We start from the raw sequence: 8,505 nt of genomic DNA, 5'->3' as shown, positions 1-8,505 counted from the left end.
TCTTAACAAGTTCATGAACTAACACTCAACCAGCTTCAATTACTGAATCAACTACACATGCAGCACCTCAAATAGCAATTCCATAAAGTTTATCTAGCTATTTGACTCATTTTAACACTTACCCATAACAGATTTTATATTAGTCTATCATCTAGGAGCACATGCAAGCATAACAATGATTCAATTCATATTTGGGCAATCAACAATCTCTAAAATCCAACACACTCATATAAAAAATCATTTAACCATCACTTAAGTTTAAAATGAACAATAGACTAAAAGAATTACATTTTCCCTTTACCCTAGACACGGATTCTTGGAGTGATAGAGCTAGAATCACTCTAGCTTCAAGTTGGAAACAAGAGCTTGAGAAGAGTTGAGAGCTTTTCTTTCTTTTGGTGTTGGACCGTGGGTATGAAAGAGGGAGAGAGTTTCTTGAGTCTACTAGTTGCTTGAGAAAGTCAAAGAGGAGATAAGGTGCTACCAATAAGAACAAAGGAGGAAGAAAACAAAAGAGTAAAGAATGAAGGACCAAGGAAGTTTCTAGTGCAGCCAAGAAGTAAAGGAAAAATAAATTGGGTGATGCACATGTATTGCAAGGAAAAGGGGCTGATGACTCACCCTTACTACTTTTCAAAATATACTTACCACCCCTCCATAACCTTATATTCTAGATAAACCCAAATAATAAAATAACTTTGCATATAAACCCTTACCTTTATACACTTAATTAAACCCCAACAACTATATATCTAATAACTTAACTACTTAATAAAGTTTTGTACATACTTAGTATATATTTATAATACAAATAGTCATTAATTATTTATAATCTTTACAATTCTTATTCAAAGGCATTATAAAATAATGTGTTTATTAAATACTCTTATATTAATTATAGAAAGGAAGTGGCTTAAAAATAATAATTAACCACTCAATCACATAGTCTAACTATAAAGTTGGGTCGGGGAGTTACACTTGGGAATGGGTTTTCCTGTGGATTTGGATTTTCCTTTCTTATAGAAATCATTATCCTTGAAGTTGTTGTACTTCTGTTTTCTATAATACTTGGAGGTTGTTTTCTTCGTATGGAATTTCTCAGAGGATTCCTTTCCTTTGTATTTAGATTTCCTTTTAGAAGGGTTAACTGAGGGTAAGCCATACTGTGTACAAAAGTTCCCTACTTCGTACTTGGCTTTGTTCTTGTTGGCTTGGCTTTGGATTTTCAAATCTCTACTCATCTTCATCCCTTCACTTCAGATGGTGCTAGAGATATCTTCATAGGTTAGGTTATCATAATCTATGACACCTAAGGGACTGCTAAGGGTTTCTTTGACCTTCTGGCCAAAAGTGTGGGTAAGCCATTGATGAACTTCTCCTTCCAAAATGGAGAGTTGCAATCGCTTCTGTGCATGACTCGGGTAGTAAAGACATCTTCATACCACCTGTAGTCACCTAGGGTTTTACATCTAAGGTTACTCAACTGGTTGTAAATCTTAGATGTGATGTTGCTGGGTTTTCCTACGAAGTGTTTCATGATTGTATAGATCAATGTATTGACTCCATCAAGAATTCCTCTTCCTATGCGTTCGTTAAAGATAGAGGTTCCTTCCTCATCTTTTTGGAATGCATTCTTGATGTCTTCTTTTGACTCTTCTATTAGGCAGTTGTTCCACCATTGTAGAAGTTTCCCTGTAAATCCTAAGGAGATGAACTCTATGACCTTTGTGTGGGGACGTCCTTCATTTAGGTAGTTATTAGCTACCATGGTCAAATGCTGAATCTTGTTTAGGATTTCCTGTTCTGATAAACCATCTATGTTCCATTCATAGAGTTTATCAGTGGATACTGAGAATTGGCTACTAACATTCCTTTCCTCGAACTGGAGGTTAGGGGGTGTTAGTCTGGGATACCAATTCTTGGTTAGGCTGGTTGGACTTACTTTGGAGTGGTAAAGCCTTTTTACCTGTAAGTCTCTAAATTGGTTTTCTAGCTATCCTATTTCTTTGTCAGACTCTTGGGAGGCTTGACTAGAACTACTAGAGGTTGTATGGGTGTCTAAGACCTTGAGCTAGGGAGTTCTATTGGTTGAAGTGGTAACTAGTGAAGGGGTGATTGGTTCCTTCTTCATTAGTTCTTCAAGCTTTTGGGTGACTATTTCTAAGGCTATTTTATCCTTAGACCTGAGACTGGCTTGCCTAGTCGTGGGCAACTTGACTAAAGGCTTTTCTAGGGTTTGGATAGGTTTGCTGGAGTTTCCTGGCTGGAGGATAACTTTGTTCTCAATCCTATCTTCTATCCTATCAAGCTGTTTTCCTATAACTCCTAGACACTGGTTGGTGTAGTTATTTTGCTCAATCACTTTCTTGACGGGTTTCTCTTCACTTGTAGGAAACTTGAAAGGAGAGGCAACTACATCACTTCCTCGGTGTTTAAAAGTTATGCTTTCCAAAGTTGGATGGCTAGACCGGACAACTTCCTTAGTTTCCTCTTTGGTCCAATTGGTTTTGGTAATGACACAAGACTTTTTGTGCCATTCAAAATGGTTCTTAAAGTATTCAAAGAAAGGGACATTGCTGGATATCTCTTTCAAAATTCTTTCCATTTTTCCAAAACTTCTTTCTTTTGCTCTCTGGTGTGGTTGGCTTTATAGGCTCCTCTTTTGACTCTGTTTTCCTTAGAATCAAACTCCTTTCCTAAGGCTACTAGGTCAGGGGTGAAGTCTCTTTTAATCACCATGAGCTGGGGATCAATGTGGGGATCATGGGGTTCTTGCTGAAATGGGTCTTCCATATCAGTCTTGGATGGGGATGGTGTGTTTTGACTGCTGTCGTCATCTTGATTAGCAACTGACTCCTGTTTGGTTGTGTAGTAAGGTGTGCTAACCTAGGATCTGGTTTGAACTCCTTGGAGTTCTAAGCCTAAATCTCGTCTAGACTTTAGGAATGGTGCCAAAGGTCTAGATGTGCTACACTGGGATGCAGGTCTATCTCTAAGAAGGATAGGTGATTGCCTAATGGGTTGGTGTAGATCTATTGGGGATCTAAACTTGGATTCATCATATTCAAAAGGGGTTCGAAACCTAAACTGGTCAAAGCTAAGTCTAATCGTACCATCTGCTAACTGCTGGACGAAGTCCAAGTCTGGATTTTGGGTCAGGTTTTGGATTTGTAGGGGATAATTTTCATTCTCTAGAGTCCAATTTATAGGAAAAGTGACCTCAAACCATTTCAGGGTTCTTGGGACCTGAATCTTGGATCTAGGGTCAGTGGTTTGGATGAGAGTGGTTTCTCCCATCTTTCTCTTATCAAGTGCTTGAACATTCATGTTTGTCCTGATGCACTTGTAGTGAATCCTATATATCAAGGCTAATTGGTAAGTTCCCTGCACCATGAGGGTTCCCTGGGTCTTGATATTTAAGGCGAGAGCTTTCATGATATGCGGGTCATAAAAAGCAACTGTAAAATTGGGGAAACAATCAAAATGAACTGGTCCACAACTGAGACTAGATTGGATGGTTCCTAAGAGGCTGTCATCAAACCGGATGTGGCGAGTATCTCTAAGGGCCATGAGGATTGAACAATTCAATCCTTCTTTGATCAAAGGTTTAACTCCAACCTGGACTAAACCTATGTGCAAATAATTGTGTCCTTCTTTCCTATGCGCTAACAGGGCAGATGGTGACAACAAGTAGCATGTCTCATACTCCTTGTTTATTCCATAAACTTGCTCTAAAGTTCTAACATGGTAGTCTGTCTTGAAAGCCTTTTTCAAGGACCATGAAGACTTATAGATCTGGTTGGTGGGGACTTTAGAGATATTCCAATCTCCTAGTTTTAAATCTAAATCTGATAACTCATAAGGCTCAGAATTGAGAATTCTAGCTTCTTGTGGAATCTCTGAGAGGGATGATCTAGTACTGGTAGTATAGTTACTTCTAAACAACCTATTCATTTTTCTGGATCAAAAGCCTAATCAAACAATCACAACCTAATCACTTTTATCCTCAAACTTCTGGATCTAAACTTAGATTTGAAATAGGGTGTTTTAACAAGACAATCGTCTTCTCTAGTGCAAACTTCAACCTCCTATTGCCACAGTCCTTCACTTTTGCCACAACGCCTCAACGCCTCGCTCCGGCTAAACGGCTAATAGGCTAATCACTCAGGACACTAGGACTTACTGGGTTAACGAATAGCACAGATCTCGTCTTACGTGTCTCAACAGTACACACCTGTAACAAATTTTGGGGCTAAACACAGAAACAAGAAGAAGCAGATAATTGGGATGTAAAAGGTTAACCTGGGCAAGTAATCTCAGAATAATAAATAGATAGGTTAAGAAGGAGGCTCAGCCTACCAATGGTAAAGATAAAGGAAAATGATGAAATAATAACAAACGAAGAAATAGATGAATGGAAATGGTAGAGTTATCGTAAAATAGATGTAAAACAAAATATGGGGAATGGGGGATTTTTCCATGAAAATAACCAAAATAATGATAATGCTCAAAATAATTGGATAACTATGGTGGTATAACCTGCCAATTTGATTGAAAATATAAAATGTAACTTACAACAATGATCAACCAACTTGGCTCTCTCTCTCTCTCTCTCTCTCTCTATATATATATATATATATATAGATTCTGCCTACTTTGGTCTTGTTCAGTCCTATTCAATTTACTTCAGTCCTATTTGGTTCATCAGTTCTATTTGGTCTAATTTGGTCATATTCAGTCCAATTTGTTTCTATTTGGTCCATTCTATCCAAGTTGGTCCTATTCGGTTCTATTTGGTCCACATTGGTCTTACTAGCTCTACTTTGGTCTTATTCGGTCTATTCAATCCAATTTTGTCAATTCTAACTTCAGTTTTATTCGGTCTATTCAATAATGTGTTTTCAGTTTGAGGGAAGCAAAACTTTACACTTTTATCCAAATAAGAAGTTATAAATGAAAACATTTTGTTTGTGAATTTCTTTATTCTCTACAATCTTTAAAAAAATCATTCTTAGAAAACATGACCAAACAGACTACTATACCATTTCTAAGTTCTAACTCACAAGTCTTAACTGAGAACAGAAATAATAATTTTATAACATGTAATCATTTCTATCCATATATCCTTGAAATTCAACTGATTCTCCACTTTGGTTCTAAATCTACTCTACTTATTTCTTTATGTCTTGTTTCACCTACCTTATAGGTTAGATTTTTTTTTGTTGTCAAAGTAGCACCAAGATTCAATGCAGTCCAGCTAATCAGTAATTTCAAAGACCTCTCTGTTTTTAATTTTCTTCTTCTTTTGAGGTCAAAGCCCCACTAAGATCCTACAGCATTAGTTAGTTGGTGCGTTGAGTTGACTTACATTATGCTTTTAAGGGTTCTATTACAAGACATGAATTTCAAGAAATCATGTGAGACTGAGAGTAAACCTTTGTTATTATAGACTACGCATCCTAGTTGGTCATTTCTTGTTTGGCTTTTTCAAACAGTATTAGTTCATTTTTTGATGCATTGTAATTTTTGAAAGAAGTAAAAGATGTACATTCACTTCCATTGAAAGCATTCTTAGAGAGCTAGTCGTTGCTGTGGTTTATTGATAGCAAACTCCATGGTGCAAAACATAGATAAAATTCCATAATTAACTAATCACTTCTCTTAAACTATTTGATCCACTTTTGTCTTATTCGGTCCACTTTTGTAATATTTGGTCCACTTTATTTCTATTCGGTCTATGCAGTCCATTCTGTCTAGGTTGGTCTTATTCGGTTGACATTGGTCCTAATCGGTCCACTTTTATTCTTATTCGGCCCACTTTGGTCTTATTCGGTCCTATTCAATCCACTTCGGTCCTATTGGGTCTACGTAGGTCTTATTCGGTCTATTATGTTCACTTTGGTCTTATTCCGTCCAATTTGGTCCTACTCAGTTCTTCTCAATCCACTTCAGTCGTATTCAGTCCATTCTGTTCAATTTGGTCTTATTTGGTCCAATTTGGTTCTATTTGATCCCTTCTGTCTAGCTTGGTCCTATTCGGTTCACATTGGTCTTACTAGGTCCACTTTGGTCTTATTCAGTCTATTCAATCAAATTCGGTCATTTCGGTCTATTCAGTCTTATTCGGTCCATTCTGGCTTTAGTCTTGTTCGGTCTATTCAATAATGTGCTTTCAGTTTAAGGGAAAATAGAAGTTATAACTGAAAACATTTTGTTTGTGAATTCCTTTATTCTCTACAATCTTTAAAAAAAAATCATTCTTGGAAAAAATAATCAGACTACTATTGCATTTCTAAGTTCTAATTCAAGTCTTAACTGAGAACGGAAATAATAATTTTATAACATGTAATCATTTCTACGTAGAAATGATTCTCCACTTTGGTTCTTAATCTACTTTACTTATTTCATTTTGTCTTATTTCACCTACCTGATCATAAGTTAGATTTTTATTTATCCAGGTAGCTACCACCAACATTCAACACAGTCCATGGCTAATCAGTAACTCCAAAGGCCACCACTCTGTTTTTTGTTCTTCTTTTGAGGTCAAACCCCACTAAGATCCTACAGGATTAGTTTCTTGGTGCGTTGAGTTGACTTACATAATGCTTTTTTTAGGGCTCTATTCTAAGACATGAACTTCTACAAATCATGTGAAGAGACTATGAGAGTAAACCTTTGCAAACAGTATTAGTTCATTTTGTGATGCATTGTAATGCTGGCAAAGAGTAAAAAGATGTACATTATTCACTTCCATTGAAGCATTCTTAGAGAGCTAGCTAGTCGTTGCTGTGGTTTATTAACGGCAAACTCCATGGTGCAAAACATAGACAATATCCCATAATTAACTAATCATTTCTCTTAAACTATTCCAAGATTCGTTTAGTGGGGTTGGTTTTAGAGTAAACCTTGTTAGTTGTTAAGTTGTTGTCTTTTTCATTTGATATATTATCAAATAGAATTATCGAAACATATATAGTATATTGGTTATCAACTTATCATCATAAACATTATGGCCAACCAAGTTATGTCACTATAAGTTCTGATGATTGCCTTTGCTTTCTAAACAAGTACTTGTTTTTCCATGAAAACGACTGAATTGAAGAACGTAAGATTATCCATTTTTAAAATATGTTATCGTATTCAAATACACTCATACCGGCATATGCATTTGCACACGACACATAGCAAGTTTAGTATTTAAGAAAATTATCGAATTGCTGATTGCACAAATTTGATATTAAAAAAGTTGGAAACTTAAAAAGAGTATAAATCCTTTATATGATGCTTCCGCGAAGCTGCGTAGTTAGAAGGACAATTAGCTTAATGATTAATTTGCTGTTGCATGTGATGACGCTCAATTCTCAGCCAATAAATTGAGAGAAAGTTCATTGTGACTTGTGAGGTGTTGCTTATTCAGCGACTTCAGTCATTACATAGTTGGTGCTTAGAGTTGACAAATGTGAGGGTCAATTACATAGGTAGTTCATTCTTTAAGTACATTATTTATTTATTTTTTTATTTGTGGTCAGAAATGGTTAAGAGATATATTGGAGCATAAAGAAGTCTACTTCAGTGCATCATTAATAATGTTTTTGACTAATTCGACCAAAGCTGGCAAAGCGAGTAACTGAACTATACATTTCCTTTTTCTTCTGACCTAATTTTAAAAAAAAAATGAAAAATTAATCAAGAGCTTAATCCCAAAGTGTTCTTGATTAAGCTTGGTGGCCACAAGTTCCAACCTTATCTCTATAGTTTTATGGGAAACACTTAATATTGCTCACTAAAAGTCTTTTGGTCTATATTTCTTTTAAAGCTTCATTTGTTTTACTTTATTCTCTCCTATGTTAAGGGTTTCATGAACATCTTCTCGATTACAGCTAATTTGGAATGGGTACAAAAGAAAAAAGAATGGATAAGGATGATAAACATCCACCATTCTCTTTAATTACTTTCTACAAAAAGGAATGATGATAATGTTGTTATAATTGCATCTTTAACCAAAGTTCCTTGTAGTTTAGTGACATATTAGTTTTCCTTGGGCTTAAATTGGAGGATTTTATCCCCCACTTAATTACCAGAAAAGAAAATAAATGGCAATTTTATTATAAAAAAAAAACTTTAGAAGTAAAGATATTAGTATAAAGAGAAGAATTAACGTCAAAAAAAAAAAAAGAATAAGAGAAGAATTAGATATACATTTTATTCACATTTTAATTTTTCATTAAATAACAACAACAACAACAAAAAAGTTTTATTTTCTTGTGAAATCTTATACACAATGTTAGGCTTTTGAAATGACGGTGAAAAGGCAATTCCAAATGGAGAATGAGCTGTTTTGGGTCAGGTTCAACAAGTTGGTGATTAAATGCACACCCCTAGGCACTAAAATAAACTTACAAAATAAAATTTTTATAAATGACCATGATAGTAAATTTGATTAATATCGCATCAACAACATAATAAATGAATTATAATTTTATTTTATTTTGCATTTAAAAATTG

Source organism: Castanea sativa, chromosome 2, assembly GCF_040712315.1.
Source record: "Castanea sativa cultivar Marrone di Chiusa Pesio chromosome 2, ASM4071231v1".
NCBI lineage: Eukaryota > Viridiplantae > Streptophyta > Magnoliopsida > Fagales > Fagaceae > Castanea > Castanea sativa.
This window is presented reverse-complemented; position numbering follows the sequence as displayed.